Source organism: Miscanthus floridulus, chromosome 16, assembly GCF_019320115.1.
Source record: "Miscanthus floridulus cultivar M001 chromosome 16, ASM1932011v1, whole genome shotgun sequence".
NCBI lineage: Eukaryota > Viridiplantae > Streptophyta > Magnoliopsida > Poales > Poaceae > Miscanthus > Miscanthus floridulus.
Genome location: NC_089595.1, coordinates 11,208,884 through 11,230,818, shown reverse-complemented (window position 1 = coordinate 11,230,818; position 21,935 = coordinate 11,208,884). Strand labels below are relative to the sequence as shown.

Here is a 21,935-nt window from a genome sequence, read left to right as displayed (position 1 = left end):
ATGCCGCCGCCTTCCCTTCCCAACTCACTCGCTCGGCCGCCGGCGATGCGGAGGACCAAGATGCCGCGCACCAGGGGCGCCACGGCGGTCAGGGCCGCGAAGGCCGAGGGGAGGTCTCCGTACGGGGAGCTCTCGCTCGTCTCACTCATCTCCTTCCTCTCCGACCGCTGCCCAAGAGTCCCAGATCGTCTAACTTCACGTGAAGCGACTGCGTTCTGCAGTCACGCCATCTGTGCCGTCAACTCCGTCTGCGAGCATTGGCCACCCATTTATGCGCTCACGATCTGCTGGTCCGGCCCAACTACAGCCCACGCTCTCCACGTCTCGTCGAGTCCCGGCCTTAGGTTCACTCGCCTGCTGCGCCGCCGGCGTCTAGCACCTCGCCACCGCCGCTAGCATCCGTACGCCGCGGCACCACTTGTTGCTGAGTGCTCGCTTCCGTGGATCGCGCCGTCTAGCGCCGCGCCTCCGCTCATGGCTAAGTGCTCTCCTCCGAGGACCGTGCTGTTCTTCGCCTCCGACTGCTCCGCGTGGAGGTACACGATACAGCAGCAGTTCGCGTAGGTACAGATGCAGCACCACCAGCGCTACATCCTTCTCCACGTGCTTCTGGATTCTAAGGGAAGGGCAGCCGTGGTTCCGTAGTTCTGCTCGTCAGGCTGTTCAGATGTTCAGACAACAATATAAATAGCAGAGCTGAAACTTCAGAACAGAGTTGTTAGATAGGATTGTGAGACTGTAAAGTGATACTGTGACTGGAAATTTGAGAATGTGATCACTGAATTGCCCAAGTGAATGACTGGATGTACATATTGTTGGCATAATGATCATGTCTTGTTTGCAAAAGAGTTTCGATGCTGTCATTTCAGTTGGCCGCGCCGCCGACCATTCTCTGCACAACCTGTTTGTAATCTCTAGAGCTATGAGTGAGGATGAGGACTGCACGGCAAGGTCATTAAGAGGGTCGAAAGGTGCTGCAGCTTCCCCGGCGTCGTTGCTACATGTCAGGGGCATCAACTGTGGACTCGGCTGCAGCAGTTGCGACAGCGCGAGCCAGACCAGCATGCGGACGACGGGCAGCATCAGAGAACCAACACATGGCGGTCCTGAGGCTCCTGCCCTGCCCCTGCCCGCCGCCGCCCCATCCATCCTGCTGGACCTGTGGCCTGTGCGAACTCGGGGAGGCAGTGGAAGAGCAGCAGCACGAGCGCGGCGTCCGCTCCGAACATGAAGGCGACGGAGCTCACGTCGCTCGACGTCATCGACGAGGAAGGCGGCAGCTCAGGGTCGCTCGACGAGGATGACGGCGGCGGAGGGAAAGCAACCTGGCTGAGTTTAGTTGGGCTAGATATCGTGCGGCCTACTACCGAGTTTAGGGCGCGTTTAGTTGGCAAAATTTTTTGGTTTTGGTTACTGTAGCACTTTCGTTTGTATTTGGTAATTAGTGTCTAATTATGGACTAATTAGGTTCGAAAGTTACATCTCGCGATTTCTCACCCAACTGTGCAATTAGTTTTATTTTTCGTCTACATTACTCCATGCATGTGCCGCAAGATTCGATGTGACACTTTGTGGTGAAAATTTTTGGAATCTAAACAGGGCCTCAGAAGCTGCCGTTGGATGCGCTGACTGCCGACTGCAGTCGATGAGGCCGACTGCAGCGGATCTGAATCTGGCGCTGCTGGCCTCACGCCCTTCGATGCGCTCCTAGAGGAGGGAGGGGGAGCAGGGGGAGGGGTTGGGCTGCTACTGCGGTGAGCCGGCCCCGCCGCCGCCACAGCTCCTGCAGGCATCGCTGGTGGATGCGGATGAGACTATGGAGGACAAGGATTGCTGCATCTTTAGCCAGTGTTTCTTCTGGTACGTTCCGGACCGACCTCTGTGTTTGTTTGCTGAGTGACACTGTCTGATCTCAGATTAACCTCTGTTTTTAGCACCCCAGACTACATCACGCCGGAGATGCCGCAGGTGGCCAACGAGTTCGACGAGGATGAGGTGGGGAGGTTGAGATTTTTTCCCCATTTTTGAGTGTGGGTATTTGTCATTCCAGTGATAGTGTGATGAGTTGAGTTCAGCTCCATTTCACCTCAATGTTTGCCTGGTTTTGTTTTTGTGCAGGAGAACACCCCTTGCCCAAAATCTCCGGAGAAGTCAGCGAACCATCGAAGCAAGGTGTACAGAACGGTATGTGAGACTTCCACCCATCGAACTGATTACCAATTAATTGGAATGTTGAAACCGTTTCTGCCACAGTATCCAATGATCTAACTGTAATCAGTAACTATTTTAAACTCAATCAACTCATTGATCGACTGTTGCAGATTGTTGTCCCAAATATCTGGATGGAATCCATGTTTGTTTCAACCATCAGATTATTCAGGTGCAGTTTGACAGTCTGACTCGAGATGATTTGGAAGAAGAGCAGCCAATGTAGCCCACGCTGCAAAAGAGGGGTGGTTATGTCTCTCCAGTTAGCACTGGAGGAATATGGATGAATCTAGAGGAATTTGTGAGAGGAAAACACTGTTCCGGATGAAAAAAGAAGCGGATCAAGCCGGGTTTAAGGGCACGCGAACGGGGTGATGCCTCCATGTCCACCAGGCGTCAAGAATCCGTACCTCAATACTGATCCATGCATAGATGATGCTGTTTACAGTGGGAGGCAATGCAACTCAGCAGATATCATTTTTGAATTTCGTGCTATCAGTAGTTGAAAAAGACAAAAAGTATGTACATTTCCCTGTCACACGTGTGAGCCACTTGTACATCTAATATGTTACTATTAGTCTTTTCAGCCTTGGTATAATAAAATAAATATCGACACCGGTGTCTTTGTTATGAATGCTCAAACATAGCTAATGAGTTTCTTGTGTTTAATGTATATAAAGGGTTATCTCCTTCCATTGGTGGTAATGGTCTTGCACGCTACCAAACTGATTTCTGTGAAATAGAGGTATGCTCTGAATATATATTACTAATATGTTGCAGTAATCCAATTTGATTCATGATTTTATTCACTGATATAGTTGCATGCTTAATTCCCAGAAAATGGGTTCTGGCAACTCCAGTATTGTGTTCAAAGTTCTGAACAGGATAGAAGGGTGCTTGCATGCTGTTAAATGAAGTATCAAGCAATTTCATAATGATATGGAAAGGTAATTTCATAGAAGCTATGTGCTTCACCAGGAATATGATTGTCCATCAACTGATATTTCATGTTTTATCTTCCGTTGCAGGAGGCAAGCAGTGAAGGAAATCCAAGCTATGGAAGCCTAAGGTCACACACTAAACTTTTGTTTCTTCATTTTCAGCTGCATTTGCTATGAGGGTTATAACTTATAATGTCTGTACCATGTTTTTCCACGTTCTCATGAGAACATAGTTTGATATTTCACCTCTTGGTTTGAGAATGAACCACTTTATATTCAGATGGAACTCTGTGATCGCTGCCTATCTAATTATCTATGAATCGGAAACCAGCCACTGAAGCGTGGCTGGAACTGTTGTATCAGGTTTGGGATTTTGTTGTCTACCAATTTTGTTCCTTCATGGTCACTGAGCGTTGGCCAGAAGACTGTTGCAACAAAATTGCAACTGGAGAAAATCTCAATTCTATCCATATAAGATATTGGATTGATGGATTTGGTAGTTTGATATTATAGTTAGGTATAGCGTACCATTCCAGCTTGTTGACCAAATACAAAGTCAAATCCTAAAATCCATATAGATGCCAAGAAATATAGGATAAATCCTACTTTCCTAGTTCTGTGGTGTATGATCTACAAATTCCAAATATGTTCTACTTGTGCAATCTTTAGAATTGAAGAGATCCATTTCAAAGTTGTTAATATCAAGTGAGGAAATATATAAACCTATGTTCTGTTATACATGCATTAGTGATGTTTTTTGTCCCCTCTGAAGTTCATTCAGCATTGTTCCTTTTTAATTATATATGGTTCATTTCACCAGAAAGCATTTTCCTCTTGTTTTTCATCTATATATCGGTTAAGATACTAACGGTAAACTTTGTGAATCTGAAGATCTACAAAGGCTTGGATTTCATGCATGAACGTGGCATAGCACATCTTGACGTGAAGCCTTATAACATATATGTCAGAAATGGTATTTATAAGCTTGGAAATTTTGGTTGTGCTATACAATTATTAACTGGAGTTTGGCAATTGAAGATGGAGATTCACGTTATGCCTCCAGAAATGCTGAATGATAAGTATGACCATCTTTGACAAGGTTGATATCTTTTCTCTTGGGGCAGCCGTCTATGAGCTAATAAGAGGTAACCCGCTTCCTGAGTCTGGGCCCACTTTACAAGCATTAGAGAGAGTAAGATCACATTACTTTCAGTGTGCCCAACACAGTTTCAAGTTCAATTAAGGTGTAACAACTGGCTCCTCCTTGCCAGCTGCTTTACTTTATTATATTTGGCCTTTATTTCATATATGCAGGTAATAATTTTTTCCTAATAAGATACTTCTCCATTTTGTTAAGATTTCTCTCCTCGACTACTCCTAAGGATCGGATTATGTATAGGATGTATATGTATTTTCCCTCTACTTGGAGGGCTTCTTTGCATAATGTACATTGTATATCTGTCCCTTTGGGCCTGACAATACAACCTGGTTGGCCATTCCTAACACCATCATGCTCTCACTTGGTTAATTGATTGATTTTGAGTGAGCAGCAAGTCAACTAATGGAACATGTGTATGTCACACCAGTACCTCACTAGTTTGCTTGAAGTTCTGTTGATTTTTTTGGGAGAATCCCATGTGTGCATTCATGTTTTTCCGAAAATAAATAATAAAACATAACCTGTGATGCTAAGTACTGGTTGTAGCACTTAGCAGGAACTAAAATTAGAGATTAGACAAACCATTTTTTTTATAAATGAAGAGCAGCAATTATTTATTGTTGGTTTGGGGAATATCTGCTGACTTGATTAGAATAATGCAAATTTGTTACGGGTGATGACTTGAGAACTCTGCACTTTGTACTATGCTAACTTGTTCAGACCACTGCAGTTTGCATACTCAAATAGACAAATAGTGCCACATTCACAAAAAAATTTAGTAGTGTTGAAGCCAGAATCACAAAAGTTTAGCGCGTAAGGTTTTAAACATTTAGCTATGCTGATAAATTTTTTTGCTATGCTCTTCATAGCTGGATAATGTGACTGATTATAAGTCTGCAATCTGGATTTATCTTTAACTCTATCGAATTTCATTGATGATCTAGCTAATTCTATGAGGTTAAATATTTCAAATTTATAAGGCCTCTGTTTTATGTGTTATTGTTGTTGCTAATCTGCATTTAGCCATTTACAACGAAGCTCCAAAGAAGGCTACCTATTTCCTTCTTGGTTGCTGTTTTTGGTTCTATTTCTGTTGTATAGTTGGTTCTTTTTGCTCTAATAAAATCCTAACAATGGGGGCTTCCTTTGCTGTTTTTTTGGGGTAAAAAGAAACAACGAAGCTCTAAAGTTTGATCCATATATGTTCTTTGTGACTGTAACATGAAACATAGAGATGCGGATTTTTTTTTGGTAACTATACAACTTGATAGTTTTCAGTTCTAAGAATAAATATTTTTACGATGTGACTTGGAAGCCAGATATGTATAAAGTTTTGAATATACAATTTTATTTAATTTTTTTTATTCCGGCTACAAAGGGTTAGTGCAGGAAGTTGTGATTTGTGAATATGTAATTTGAAAGATTTTGAATTTCAAGTACAAAGATTTTATTATGTGACTTGAAAGCTAGATTTGTACAAAGTTTTGAATATGTAACTTTGAAAGTTTCGGGATTTTGGATGCAAAGGTTTTGATATTTAACTTGACAGATAGATGTGTTCAAAGTTTTGAATATATATTTTGAAACTTTTTGTATAGTGGATGCAAAGGTTGTGATTTGAAAGGATAAGAGATGCAGGAATTTTTCAATTATATATTTGAAATGAAAGTTCTTCAATTCCAGGTTTAAAGATTTCTAGAGGCTGACTTAAAAGCTAGATGTGTACAAAGGTTGGAATATATAATTTATTTATTTATTGAATTATGGATACAAAAGTTTATATATGTAACTTGAACTATCAAGTTATATGGATACGAAAGGTGGTTGTTGTTGTTTTTGTTGTTATAACATAGAATTGTGAATGGTCTTCATGACTGTAGTGGATGCTAGTCCCCTGACGAGGATAATTTTTCAAAGTAGCTAGCCTAGGTGGCTGTATGCATCCTGCCACACATATGCATGCTCTCGATGTCTATTATAATTGGTTTACTTAACAACCAAATGACTTTGATGACAACACAGGTATCATGTAACCGCATCATACTTAATACTATGTAGTATGAACAGTGTCGCTCAATCATGTTCATGTTACTTGATTCTACCTGTGCTACCATCTATATTTTCCTGTCGTGCTATGCTCTACTATTCATTGTATTAGAACTTGACTAAATTTAATAGATTCTAAACACATAAATATATATATATATTAAACGAAGGGTGCTTGCATGCATATGTGCAGCAGGGTGTGCATGCAACCACACAGGCAAACACAAGTACTTTTCAAATTTATCTAGGCAGGGGACCACCACCCAATACATGACGCTCCACTGTGCTTCTACGTAGTCTACACGAGCAACATCGACTAACTATAATAGGTAACGAGAGCTTCTACTTAGCAAATAAGCACCAAAATTAGTCCGTCAAGATTCATACAATTTGAAGTTAGGCACTATAAGATAAAAGCATAATTTTAGGGAAAAAATCCAAAACTAGTTTTAGAATTTTTTGATGTAAAACAAATTTTCTAAAGTTGAACTAGATTTAGGATTTTTTTAATTTCATTATTTTTCATGTAAAAATATTTGGATAGATTTTTGAAAATTTATTTTTATGATTTTTGGATATTTAAAAAAAATCTTTATAATCAGATTTACCTTACGAACTTTCAACTTAGTTCGATTTATCCCTAATGTGGCATCACATCAGCAAAATTATTATTAAAACCATATAAGGTGAAAAATAAACAGTTTTAAAAGCTGAGGGATTAAAAAAAAACTGGTTTCGAGTTTAGGAGCAAAATCTAACAACCTTGATAGCTGAGAGAGATAAATTAGACTTTTTCATTTGATTTGACGTCTTTGTGTAGGAAACGGATCCGGGCTAAAAGACCGGAGCTAGAACAGGAGAGACAGGCCCAAAGCTAGAGTGGTGTGTGGTTTGCATTGTGCAAGACTGACGCCGAGTCTGAGTCACTGACCAGTGCCTGTAGCTCGTTACGTTGTTCACGCGTACGCGATGTCCATCGGTGTCGTCGCTGGTTGGGCGAGCGCGTGCTCAACGACGCCAGAAAGTTTGCCAACTCGTCTTTGATCGTTGCCTCGACAACCTTTACATATTTAGCTTAATAATAATTACAACTGCTGTGATAACGCATGGATTTCAATTCAACCCGGCAGCTGCAGCCCATGGTACGGTACTGCCTCACAACTTAAGTTAGTTATTAAAACCAGAGCTACAAAAAGAAAAAGAAAGCTGCTTCTATATTTTTTGTTACAAGTTAGGCGTTCACTGAATCATTGTGTGATTATATATATAATAGGGTTAAGTCCAATTTACACCCTCCAACTTGCAGCAAAGTTTGGATTTCAACCTCGAACTTTAAAATCGGACAACTTTGGCCCTTCAACTCTCGAAAAAGTTCAACTTTCAACGCGGTTTTGCGGGTGAACAGTAATTTTTAATATTTTTAGGAGCGCCGAAATTTTATATTATTTTTTCGAGCATCTTAACGTCCTTAAATGAAAAAACTCAAAACTACAAAGTTGTAGATCCCATCGAAGTCTACAATTTACATATAAAAATTATCTTCATCCGACATCGTATTGAAGGGTTTTCTATTTTTTGAAATTTGAGTCTCATCACGCGATAAAATATGGTGCTGAAATTTTATATTATTTTTTCGAGTATCTTATTGTCCTCAAATGAAAAAACTCAAAACTACAAAGTTGTAGATCTCATCGAGGTCTACAATTTACATATAAAAATTATCTTCATCCAACATCGTATTGAAGGGTTTTCTATTTTTTGAAATTTGAGTCTCATCACGCGGGAAACAATTTTGTCGCGTGATGAGACTCAAATTTCAAAAAATAGAAAACCCTTCAATACGATGTCTGATGAAGATAATTTTTATATGTAAATTATAGACCTCGATGAGATCTACAGCTTTGTAGTTTTGAGTTTTTTCATTCTAGGACAGTAAGATGCTCGAAAAAATAATATAAAATTTCAGCACCATATTTTATCGCGTGATGAGACTCAAATTTCAAAAAATAGAAAACCCTTCAATATGATGTCGGATGAAGATAATTTTTATATGTAAATTGTAGACCTCGATGAGATCTACAACTTTGTAGTTTTGAGTTTTTTCATTTGAGGACGTTAAGATGCTCGAAAAAATAATATAAAATTTCGGCGCTCCCAAAAATATCAAAAGTACTGTTCACCTGCAAAACCGCCCAGAAGGTTGAAAGTTGAACTTTTTCGAGAGTTGGAGGGCCAAAGTTGTCCGGTTTTGAAGTTCGAGGTTGAAATCCGAACTTTGCTGCAAGTTGGAGGGTGTAAATTGGACTTAACCCTATATAATATACACACACTAGCTAGCTAGCACAGTTTGGAAGAAAGCGATGGCCAATGCTTTGCCCCCAATGGTAATAAGCTCAATAGAGGCAACTCCCTTGGCATGTACAGACTCTCCTCTCTGATTCAATTGATCGTCTTATTGGTCTTCATTTCTTCCTCATCAAGACCTCCCAGCTTCTTGTACAGTGATTATGGCATTATTAGGCCATGTTCGCTTCTTATAATCCGTACTTTTCCGCTTGTCTTTTCAGCCGGAACAGTGTTTTTTTCTTCACAACAAATCAGTCGGAAAAATATTTCAGCTTATTTTTTCAGCGAAGCAAACAGGACCTTAGATTCACAATTGCTCCGTTATCCAACATACGATTGACCGGTGTCGTATTGACGTGACCCTTCACATGCAGTAGTGTGAGATAATTCATGTTGTCTCCCAGTTGCAGAAATAAGGTTTGGATAAATGAGAAGTAGCTTTTGTATCTGACTATTTTTTTTCCCGAAGCAACATCCCAAAAGGATAGGTAGCTCCTGTTATTCACTATTGGGAGAAAAAGAAGTTAACCCAATTTATAAGAAAAACCAGACATGAATACTCCATAGATACACTGTTTATCAAAGGAATACCATCCAAAAACCTAAACACGGCAACCCAAACGACTAACCCCCCGAGCAACCCACTTACGTACAACACACAACTGAGGGACGTCTTCATTGTCAAGCTCATGTCGTGTTCCTCTGACAAATTGAGGATGAACTGAATTGGATTTGCATCTCTTCAGTTCTGCCCAACAGGCACTGAGGACTGATATGGCATTTCTGGATGTCTACTCAAGGTACCACTTCACTGTTGACTTAATCTATCTATCTGTAAATAAAGACCTCTAAACGTGGTGAAACTCCACTATTCACCTGCCGTTTCCTCCTCACAGCTTCCTATTCATCCACAGTTCCTATTCCCGGCCATCCGATCCTTCTTCGGTTGTTGGATGCCCTCCACAGCTGCAGGCCCTCCAACACTGCAACACACCTAACACGCAGGGCGCCGCTGCGCCACGCTGCACCAACGCGGCCGGGGCACGCCGCGGCCCCGCAACAGCGCCGGCCCGCCTCTGGCCATCTCCCTCGCGGCGCTTCGTCCTCGCGTACTCCTGCAGCAGCGACGGCCGCGCCCACCGCCCGCAGGCGCAGGGAGGCACCAAGCGTCCTCCGCCGTCGCCCAGGGAGATGCGAGCAGCAGGTAGGCTCTCCTTTTTCTCTCTCTTTTTATTTCCTCAATTTTCCCATATGATATATTGATATGCACATGAAAATTCATTTGCAGGGCCACTCCCTCTCGCTGATAGTGTCTACCTCCTCCTGCATCATGTGACAGGCACGAGGAAAATCATGTTTACTCATTTTGGTTCTGCAAGCTCATTTACATCTCTGAGCATTCAGAAAAACGAGTCTTTGTGTATGTCATTCAAACACATAGATGTTAGTTGTCCATTAGCCAATAAATTACTTTCTCCTTTCAGTTAGCTGTCATATATCCATTAGTTTTGTTCATTGCTGCAGTGCAATTTCATCTTCTACCGGATAATCTAACGCAATGTTTCTTCACCGAAAAAAAAACATGTTTTGTTCAGTTGCTGAACTGAATTTGACAATGTATTTTCTCTGCACAGAAAAAATTGTGATGATCCTTCTCATACACTACATAACTTCTTATTTGCGACAAAGTCATGCTGGGCTACGATCACAAGAGTAACCTGTTGCCCCTCATCTTGGTTTTGATGCTTACTACAGAATGATTTCTTTTTTCCCAGGTGTCCACTTCGTAGATTTCAGTGCGCAGCCGGCACGCGACAGGGGTCCAATTAAACCTCGCAGCCACCACATGAGCACTGCTCGGTAGACGCCATCCACCCCAGGTCGGTCCCCATGCTCACCCCTCCCCTTATGCGTGTTGTTCCAATTATTCTTTGTTGTAGCTAATCACTAATGCTGCTCGCCCCTCCATGATTCAGCTACATATGCCCTGGCTCGGCTTGCAACAGGCTCAACAGGATGATCAGCTGCAGACTTAATGCACCAAGTGTCAGTGAGAGAAAGGCAGCTCCATGCTTATCTGGTATTTTCATCTGCCCATTCTACTCCAACCGTGTGCACGGCGAGCCTACTCCTCTCCGAGGTCAGATTTCTTCATCTACCTCCATTGCTTCGAATGTTTGGCATCATCATATATTTGTAAATTACCTCTGCACATATATATCCAATTCATTGGGTATTAACCACTGCCCATGTATTTGTTTTTCATAGTGTTTTCCAGGTCAAGATGCCAGGCCGCCAAAGTATTAGGCACACAAATCCTTTAAAGCACTCCATGATATTACGGACTGCCTCAAAAGCAGTTTTAATGGTCCATGCCACAAGCAGTTTTCATGGTTCAAGCTAAGGTTAGTTACCACTTACCGGTTAATGCAACTGATTTGCCTAGGGATTTACAAAGTTATTATTCCTGTAACAAAAAGTGATGTGTTTTATTACTCTTAACTTCAGTTGTACTCCAACGAAGAGCACATCAATTGTTTTGTGTTACCAAACTAGATGTTACCTCAAAAGATTTGATTTTACATGCTGCACATTAATGGTTTTTGTTATTAAATTGTCAGGTCATTATCTACTTACATCAAGGACTTCCCACATGGTCATGACCACGCTGAGAATTGTTGATTGATTGAGTTGAACTAAAACAGATCTCTTTTTTTGTCCCCTAATATTCTTTCCATTCTATGATTTCATATCAGTCGCTCCCATCAACCTATAATTCTTCTTGCCTTATAGATTTATGTGAACCTTCCCCTGTATGTGCCACCATATTATAATAAAAATGATACAAGTCTACGTCCTATTCTTTGAAAGCAGTCACGAAAATAGAAAAGGACGTGAAGCTGTTTATATAGATTGATCTCATAAAAAAACAAACATTCCATTATTTTAAACATTAATTCTGGCTCTGTGCTGCTTCGGTTTAGCTAACAGGTGTTATGTTTCCATCCTGACAATAGGTTCTGTGTCACACCCAATTTTAAGGATAAAATTGAATGCACAAAACTCGTGTGTGCCCAGGAATCAATCACACACACAAGCTGACAAATTACAATAGTATCATCACGGTGTCCCATACATCAGAGTTATAATAAAACTTAGTCTTATACATCACAGCGGAATAATAAAAAGATAATAAACTCTCGTAGCCGTCATCACAGGGAAGGTCAACTGGTTGACCACAAGCCTAATAATCCTCCGGGAAATCCTCATACCCGTAGTCATCTGTTACCCATTCGGGATTTTTATCCAAGTAAAGAAAATAAACAAGTGTAAGTACATTCCGTACTTAGCAAGCTAACATGGGGTTATGAAGCTCAAAAAGGATAGACTCTGGTTTACTGCAGTTAGCATTTTTAATAGGTCAAACTTTTATTCTCAAGTATTATCAAGTTATGCTTAAGCTCCCATTTAATTCCCATAAGACTATATATCGGGGTCAAGTTTACCATATTTCATCATAGAACAACTTAATTGATCATCATCAAGTATCCAGTTATTCTGTGAGTTTTTCGGGCCACTCGTAACCATGAGCACGGCTGTTATAACAGTTTGTTATCCTCTGCAGAGGTGGTGCACATTCACCGCGAGTCGTGATCCCCATATGCCTGGGTTAATTACTCCCATGTCACTACCAAGGTGAGCGGGCAGGGTACACTATGAAGCCATTTCATAGGTTTCCCTAACAAGTTAGGGCCGCTAGGTTTCCTTGGCAGGCAGATGTAGGGACCCCCCTTTCCTATGGCACAAATCCATCGCGGCTATACTCATAGGAACAGAGGCAGCCCTATACCCAAAGTGGCAAGCCCCATTTGCGCCAAAAAGGTAACCTCTAACTAGTTAGGAAAGATCCTTTTACTGAGCTAAAGTCAGAGCCATATGACTCTCCCGGTTGCACTGTCAGTCCCAGCTTTTGCCGACAGATAAGTCCTTATGGAGGGCCGGGAGCAACATGAACAAAGGTCATTTGCACTTTCGCCCTATGGAACAGTTGTTATAAATCATGTCACTCACTTTGTTCCATAGTATTATTCATCAACATGTATATCAAGTTCAGTTAGAGCACTAGCAATCTACCCATATGCATTTAACCCATAGGAGACATGGAACAGGATAACAATCACTAGGATGTCCTTACGGGTATCAAAATTAGACACATGCAAATGAATAATTGATTAGAGTGAAATAGGACATCAAGGAAGGCCCATGTTATACTTGCCTTGGTTCACAAACTCGTGCTGTTCCTGCTGGTCATCGAAGAGTTCTTGGTCTCCAACGTTTTCCTCACCGTCTGAACGCGACCAACACGGCAACATACAACATTCCAAAAGCATTCATGCAAAGCAAACATTCCTATCATTAGAACAGTACACCAATAGTATTGAAATCATGATAAAATGTTTGTAAAACTAATCTACGTTTCGCTACGATCACGTCAACGCGAAGTTCACGAAAAACGGAGCTAAAATGCGAAAGTTATGATTAAAACGGGTTTTCCTATAGCCCTACATTTAATTAAATCTAATCATGAAATTAAAAAGTTCCAAACTTCACTAACAGTAGCTCCAACATGTAGCTTATGAAATTACGAAGCTAACGCGATTTGAATGGATCAATTCGGAGCTAAAACGACAATTTTATAAGCGAAACAGTTCGAATGGCATTTCTGTAAATACTGAAAGCATACTTTTGACTTAAACAGTGAACTTTACGCTTTCAAAACGAGAATGCGTACTCGAGGAAATACGCCTTGGACTGCGGGTTCAATTCGGTGAAACTAGGAGGGCTCTTTAGCAAATCTACCCGCGAAGGGGTATCCTCTAACGTGAGCCGTCGGATTTGAAATGAACGGCCAGAAATCGATCCGGGGAGAGAGAAGAAAGGGGTGGCCGGCCGGAACAGTGACTCCAGCGAGGCTAGCCATGGCCGGCGGCAAAGAGCACGCCGGCGAGCTCGGTTAGGGGGGCTAGGGTCCGCCAAACGGGGAACCGAGGGCACCCGAGAGCTCGGGGGGAGAAGGGGGTCGCGCTCAGGTCGAGAAGACGGCCGGAGGGGAAGGCCGGGGCGGCGGCGCCATGGCCGGTGGCCGAGAGCTCGCGGACGCCCCCAAAACAAGGTCTACTGCCAACGAAACGGGAAATAAGTTGCACTGGGAGAGAGAGGGGAACAAGGCGAAGCTCACAGCGGGGAAGGATGGAGTTGACGGTGGCTCGGGGAAGACGGCGACGCGGACGGCGGACGGCAGTCCTCAGAGCTCCTCCATGCGGCAGTTGCGGCCAGGACGAGGCGAAAATGGAGCGGGGAGCGAGAGAGAGACACGCGGGGGGGGGGGGCTCGGCTTCGCTTAAAAAGAAACCGAGGCGCACGAGGGGGGCGCTCCCACGACGCCAGGGCGGCGGTTGCGGCCTCGCGATATGGTCGGGCGGTTCCGAGGGCGCGGGGCAGAGGTGGGGGACGCGCTGACGGGCGGGGGCGGGCTGTCAGCGGCTGGGCGCGGGAAGCAGGCGCGTGGTGCTGGGCCGGCGGTTGCCTGGTGCGGGCGTAGGCGCAGCTGCTGGGCTGGGTGCGGCTGGCGGGGTTGCTGGGCTGGCGAGGCGGCTGTTGCTGGGCTGCGCGAAGCTAGGCCGGGCGGGAAAAAGGGGAGGCGAGCTGGGCTAGGGCTGGTGCTAGGCCGCGGAAAAAAAAAGAGGGGCCAGCGGGCCGAATGTGAGGAAGGGGAGGAGATGGAAGGAAATTTCCTTTTTCTTTTTATAAATAAAATTTTCAAACTCATTTTCAAAAGGTTTTTAAAATCTTTTAGCATTTGAACAAAACCACCCGTCACAGAAATAAATATGCAATAGCATGAATGCATCAACATGTTTCTATTCTTGTATTTTCTTTTAATTTCATAAAAGAAATATTATTTCCTAAATTTGAAATGCACATATAATTGCATATTTAAATCAAATTTACTATTTAAAAGAATTCAAATTTTAGGGTGTTACAAGTCTACCCCCCTTAAGATGAATCTCGTCCCTCGAGATTCGGGTGATTGCTTACCCAAACAGTTGGGGATAAGTCTTTCTCAGATCCTCTTCTCTTTCCCAGGTAGCCTCATCCTCCATATAACGATTCCACTGTACCTTGCACATCTTTACTGTTCGGCTTCTCGTAACTCTTTCGGCAATTTCCAAGATCTTTATCGGATACTCTTCATAAGTAAGGTCTTCCTTGACAACAAGTTCTTCCAAAGGGATTTGTTCTTCTGGTACCCTCAGACACTTTTTCAACTGGGAGACATGGAACACGTCGTGCACAACCGGACAAGCTCTCAGGCAATTCCAACTGATAAGCTACTTCTCCACGTCTCTCTAGGATCTTAAAAGGTCCTATATACCTTGGGGTTAACTTTCCCTTCATATTGAATCTTCTCACACTTCTCATTGGTGACACTTTCAGGTACACATAATCACCAATCTCGAAAGTTAGCTCTCTTCTGCGGTTATCAGCGTAACTCTTCTGTCGAGACTGAGCCACTCTCAAATTGTCTCTAATCATTCTTACTTGTTCTTCCGCGTCTCTAAGGACATCGGGACCAAACACTTGGGTTTCTCCAGTCTGATTCTAGAACAAGGGCGTTCTACACTTACGTCCATACAACGCCTCGAAAGGTGCCATCTTGAGGCTCTTTTGATAACTGTTGTTGTATGAGAACTCTGCGTAAGGCAGACTCTTATCCTAACTATCACCATACTGAAGTGCACAGGCTCTCAACATATCTTCCAAAATCTGGTTGATCCTTTCAGTCTATCCATCAGTTTGCGGGTGGTAAGCAGAACTGAAATTCAACTTTGTTCCCAAAGATCTATGTACTTTATGCCAGAATTGCGATGTAAATTGGGTGCCTCTATCCGACACAATTTTATTGGGAACACCATGCAAGCACACTATTCGTTCCATGTATAACTCTGCTAACCTTACACCATTATAAGTAGTCTTGACTGGTAAAAAGTGAGCGACCTTGGTGAGTCGATCCACTATTACCCATATTGAATCATAACCTCTTTGAGTGCGGGGTAATCCTACAATAAAATCCATACCAACTTCTTCCCATTTCCATTCAGGGATCTTCATTGGTTGTAGTAACCCTGCAGGTCTTTGATGCTCAGCTTTCACTCTTTGACAAGTGTCACACAAAGCCACATATTCTGCCACATCTCTCTTCAAACCATACCACCAATACTTTTCTTTGAGATCCAAGTACATCTTGGTACTTCCGGGATGTATAGAATAAGCAGACTCATGGGCCTCTTGCAGAATTGCATCTCGGATAGCTTTCACTTCCGGTACACATATCCTTTTCCCGAACCAAAGAGTTCCATTCTCATCCATTCTGAATCCGGGTGCCTTTCCAAGCACTACATTCTCTGCTATCTCTTTAAGTTTTTCATCCTCCAATTGACCTTTGCGTATCTCCTGCTCCAGTGTAGGCTCTATCACCAATTCCATTGCATTAGTGACCAGGCTCAAGTTGAGATACTCCATTTTAGCACACAACTCTGCTGACATAGATGTTGTCTGAATTCCATTGGCATACCCCTTTCTGCTAAGCGCATCAGCTACGACGTTTGCCTTTCCCGGGTGATAATGCACTTCCAAATCATAGTCTTTGATCAATTCCAACCAACGACGTTGTCTTAAATTCAGATCTGATTGGGTAAAGATATACTTCAAACTCTTATGATCAGTATAGATATCACTCTTATGTCCAATCAGATAATGTCTCTAGATCTTCAAAGCATGAACCACAGCTGCCAATTCCAAGTCATAAGTAGGATAATTCAACTCATGCTTCCTTAGTTGTCTGGATGCATATGCAACCACTCTTCCTTCTTGCATAAGCACACATCCCAGACCCAAACGGGATGCATCACAATATATAGAGAAGTTCTTGTTTAAATCGGGCAAAATTAATACTGGAGCTGTAGTCAATCTCTTCTTTAGCTCTTCAAAGTTTGCCTGGCATTTATCCGACCATACATACTTAGCATTCTTTTCCAACAAAGCTGTCATAGGCTTGGCTAGCTTGGAAAAGCCTTCAATGAACCTTCGGTAATAACCAGCCAATCCCAAAAAGCTACGAATCTCACTTACAGTAGTTGGTGGTTTCTAATTCAGTACATCTTGCACTTTGCCTGGATCCACTGCTATCCCACCATTGGAGACAACATGACCCAGAAAAGAGACTTCCTTTAACCAAAACTCATACTTGCTCCGCTTAGCGTACAACTTATGCTCTCTAAGCTTTTGCAAGACCATCCTTATGTGTTCCGCATGTTCTTCTTCAGTCTTGGAGAATATTAGTATGGCATCTATGAATACTACCACAAATTTATCCAAAAACTCCATGAACACCTTGTTCATCAAATACATGAAGTATGCAGATGCATTGGTCAATCCAAAAGACATAACGGTGTACTCATATAGTCCATACCGTGTAGTGAATGCTGTCTTGGGTATATCCGAGTTCCGAATCTTAAGCTGATGATAACCAGATCGGAGATCAATCTTGGAGAACACATGAGCTCCTCTCAACTGATCAAACAAATCATCTATCCTAGGCAAAGGGTATTTATTCCTGATGGTAACCTCATTAAGTGAGCGGTAATCCACACACATCCGTTGACTACCATCCTTCTTATCCACAAAGATCACAGGTGCCCCCCACGGGGAAGAACTGGGGCGTATGAAACCTTTTTTTTGCAACTCTTTTAGTTGTTTCTTAAGCTCTTCTAATTCATTAACTCCCATTCTATATGGACGTTTAGCTATTGGTGCAGTTCCAGGTAATAATTCAATAATGAATTCAATGTCTCGGTCAGGTGGCATACCTGGCAAGTCATCGGGGAAGACATCAGGAAATTCCTCCATGACACGATCTTGTTCATTGATTTCATCATCTAGCTGATTCACTGTGGCTGTAGGCTGAGCTTGCACTACTACTTCTACATAGATTCTATCCCCATTGAGTGATGTCACAACCACAGATTTCTCCTGACACTGTATCACTGCCCGGTGTTGTTTCATCCAATCCATTCCCAGGATAAGGTCAATTCCCGCTGTTCTCAACACAATAGGCTTCACCTTGAAGTCTACCCCCCTTAAGGAAATGCTAGTTGAGGGGCTCCAATAAGAAGCGGGCATACTACCTCCCGGGGAATTCACTAGTATTGGGTTTTTCATGGCACACAAAGGTATGCTAGTGCATTCTAACAAATGCTTGAGAGATAAAAGAATGCGAAGCACCAGAATCAAAAAGTACGGTAGCAGAAATAGAGTTGACACTGAACGTACCCAACATGACCTCAGGCATCTCCTGAGCTGCATCAGATGACACATAGTTCACCTTCGCTGTGAGAGGTGGACGGGCGTTGAACTTCTGATTGTTGGCCTGGTTCTGAGGTGCTTGCTGGTTCTGCTTCTTAGGACACTGATGAGCATAGTGACCTACTTCTCCACATCGGTAACAGGCATTGGGATTGTTGGGCGCACCACTCTTCACAGGAGCATTGTTAGGCACTCCCTGGCATGTTGCAGTATTGCTAGTCTGTTGCGGGGGACGCTGATTTCCAAACTGTTGCTGATACTGAGGGCGTTGTTGGAACTGGTTCCGCTGAGGATACTGACCACGGTTTCCCTGATGAGTTGGTCCTTGATTCCTCTACTGGAAACCTTGCTGGGGATACGCACGTGGGCGAGTGTTGCTTCCAGAAGCTTGCCCTTGGAGCCTTCTCTTCTTAGCTTCCATCTCCTTACGCTTATCATCAATCACGATTGCGCGATTCACCAAAGACTGGAAGTTAGGATAAGTATTAGACATCAGCTGGAGCTGCAGTCCATCATAGAGTCCCTTGAGGAAACGGCGTTGCTTATCCTTGTCATCTGCCACATCATTAGGAGCGTAGCGAGATAGTTGTGCAAACTTGTCCCGATATTCCGCCACAGTCATTGATCCTTGCTTGAGAGATCTGAATTCTTCCTGCTTCAGTTCCACTAGTCCATCAGGAATATGGTATGATCGGAAACTGTACTTAAATTCCTGCCAAGTGATATCAGGAGCATTGTTGAGACGTCCAAACTGGAATGATTCCCACCAATCCTGAGCAGCTCCTTGGAGTTGCCCGGAAGCGTACAACACCTTCTCCAGGTCGTTGCATTGTGCTATGTTCAGTTGTTTCTCCACAGCACGCATCCAATCATCGGCCTCCATAGGGTCTGAGGCATGTGTGAACACCGGTGGACGACCTTTCATAAACTCTCCACGCTTATCTCTAACCTGGACAGACGGTGGACCTCTTGCAGGTTCATTGTCCAAGCGCTGCATCATAGCTTGCATCAGCTACGCTTGCATTCCCAATATCTGCTCCATGGTCACAGGTGGCGGTGGTGGATTCATAAGAGCATCACGCCCATGACCACGGCCTCTGCCTCTTCCTCCTCTTGCGGCCATCTGTTTTCCAACAAATGTGCAAAATTTAGAGATTTTTCCAATTATAGAGAGCTTACAAGAGATAAGAAACAATGCTGAAAATTTTCTGGGCAAGATTCAAATTCAGTAGTTCAGTAAAACTGTTATAACTCGAGTTTCAGAGATCCAACAGAGGTGCACCAAGATTCGTTAGAAAGCTTAGGACATCAGCTACAACTTTCATTTAGACCACTTTTACAGATTCGAACTCGCACATAGTCAAAAATAGAGCTAAACCGAAACTGTTCTGAGTTCCAGACAGCGCAGGAACATCAACTTGTGCCAGCTAGATCTCCCAAACCTGAACAGCTATTGACGTGATTCCAAAGACACTTGAAAGATACAGAGGTCTAGTTGTCTCCACAAAAATTTCAGAATTTTTATCATCCCAGATTTCGAGTTACCAGATAAAGAACACAGGCTGCTCTAGAAATCAGCACAGCAGAGATAAGATAAAACGATACTTCTGCATTAAGATTTCTTTCTAAATTTAAAGTTCCAATCTAAGGAAGTTGTGGACATGCCCACAAACTTCCAGCAACCAAGCAAAATACCAAATCAACCAAGTTCACAAACCAAACATCTAATCAACCAAGTTCATAAGACCAACAAGACTAAATAAGGACACGAACTAACAACGTGATAATCTAGATCAAGGCACCTAACACCTATGGAGCAGTGTCAATCATGGTGAAGGAATGACGCTTCTTCTTGTAGATAGAAGGCTGTCCCAACTGTGCACGAAGTTCATCCACTTGTTTCTGAAGACGTCTCTGCGCTCTCTGAGATGCACGCAGTTCTCCTTGGACCTCATCATCCACTCCCTGCATAGCGTGGACATGCTGCACCGTTGCCTCCAGTGTTGGGTCATTCTCTTGTGGAGCCAAAATTTGCCAAACACCCTCATGATCATTTCGAGGAAGGAACCTGAAGCGATCCTCCCTCATGGCCTCGAAGCGACGACCATGGTAGTGGATGTAGGCATTCTGTGCTGCATCCTCCATGCCATCCAAAGCATGGGCTCTCCTGGCAGGGGCACTGTGGACAGTCTCCACCTCATGTCCATTGATGATATCATTCCATGCGGTGACCACCAGCTCTACCTTCCAGAAGGTAGCCTCCAGTGGGTGCTTGTACTCGGCGCAGTGGTAGCTGATGGAGGCGTGCAAGTCGGGGAAGTAGTCGTCCAGCACGCGGGTGAGGAGACTGTGGTAGTAGGCTGTCTCTGGAGCTGGCTTGAAGTAGTACTTGCACTTCCAGCCAATCTCCTCGTCCTCCACGGGGGCAGCTGGGGAGGGTGCAGGTGTAGGGAAAGTAGCCGTTGACTCCTCAGGTGTAGCTACCACAGGGTAGACGGGCACGGCGACTGGTGTAGGAGTAGGTGTAGGCGTCGGTGTAGCCATCTCCTCGTCGTCGGAGATGATCACAATCTCCCTCTCCGCCGGTGGGGCATGCGGGGTGAACATGGCACGATAGCCGGCGGTGCTGAGTCGAGCAGTCTTCGGATTATGAGACATCTATAGATTTAAAGTGAGATAGAAATTAGAATCAACAATTTTAAATAATAGATTAAGGTATGAAAAGCATAAATGTTTTAATAAAATAACAAGAATAAGTCAGTAAGCAAGAAACCAGAGGAGCAAAGCTGCTAAAACGACCATTTTCTAACTAGGCTTGCGTCCTACAGTCAACCTGGCTCTGATACCAATTTGTCACACCCAATTTTAAGGATAAAATTGAATGCACAAAACTCATGTGTGCCCAGGAATCAATCACACACACAAGCTGACAAATTACAATAGTATCATCACGGTGTCCCATATATCAGAGTTATAATAAAACTTAGTCTTATACATCACAGCGGAATAATAAAAAGATAATAAACTCTCGTGGCCGTCATCACAGGGAAGGTCAACTGGTTGACCACAAGCCTAATAATCCTCCGGGAAATCCTCATACCCGTAGTCATCTGTTACCCATCCGGGATTTTTATCCAAGTAAAGAAAATAAACAAGTGTAAGTACATTCCGTACTTAGCAAGCTAACATGGGGTTATGAAGCTCAAAAAGGATAGACTCTGGTTTACTGCAGTTAGCATTTTTAATAGGTCAAACTTTTATTCTCAAGTATTATCAAGTTATGCTTAAGCTCCCATTTAATTTCCATAAGACTATATATTGGGGTCAAGTTTACCATATTTCATCATAGAACAACTTAATTGATCATCATCAAGTATCTAGTTATTCTGTGAGTTTTCCGGGCCGCTCGTAACCGTGAGCACGGCTGTTAGAGGTGGTGCACATTCACCGCGAGTCGTGATCCCCATATGCCCGGGTTAATTACTCCCATGTCACTACCAAGGTGAGCGGGCAGGGTACACTATGAAGCCATTTCATAGGTTTCCCTAACAAGTTAGGGCCGCTAGGTTTCCTTGGCAGGCAGATGTAGGGACCCCCCTTTCCTATGGCACAAATCCATCGCGGCTATACTCATAGGAACAGAGGCAACCCTATACCCAAAGTGGCAAGCCCCATTTGCGCCAAAAAGGTAACCTCTAACTAGTTAGGAAAGATCCTTTTACTGAGCTAAAGTCAGAGCCATATGACTCTCCCGGTTGCACTGTCAGTCCCAGCTTTTGCTGACAGATAAGTCCTTATGGAGGGCCGGG

General features: G+C 43.3%; 1 pseudogene; it reads left to right on the top strand.

Moving 5' to 3' along the window:
• On the top strand, window positions 1-11,386 carry LOC136510266 (wee1-like protein kinase; annotated as a pseudogene).
• Window positions 11,387-21,935: the final 10,549 nt, after the last annotated feature.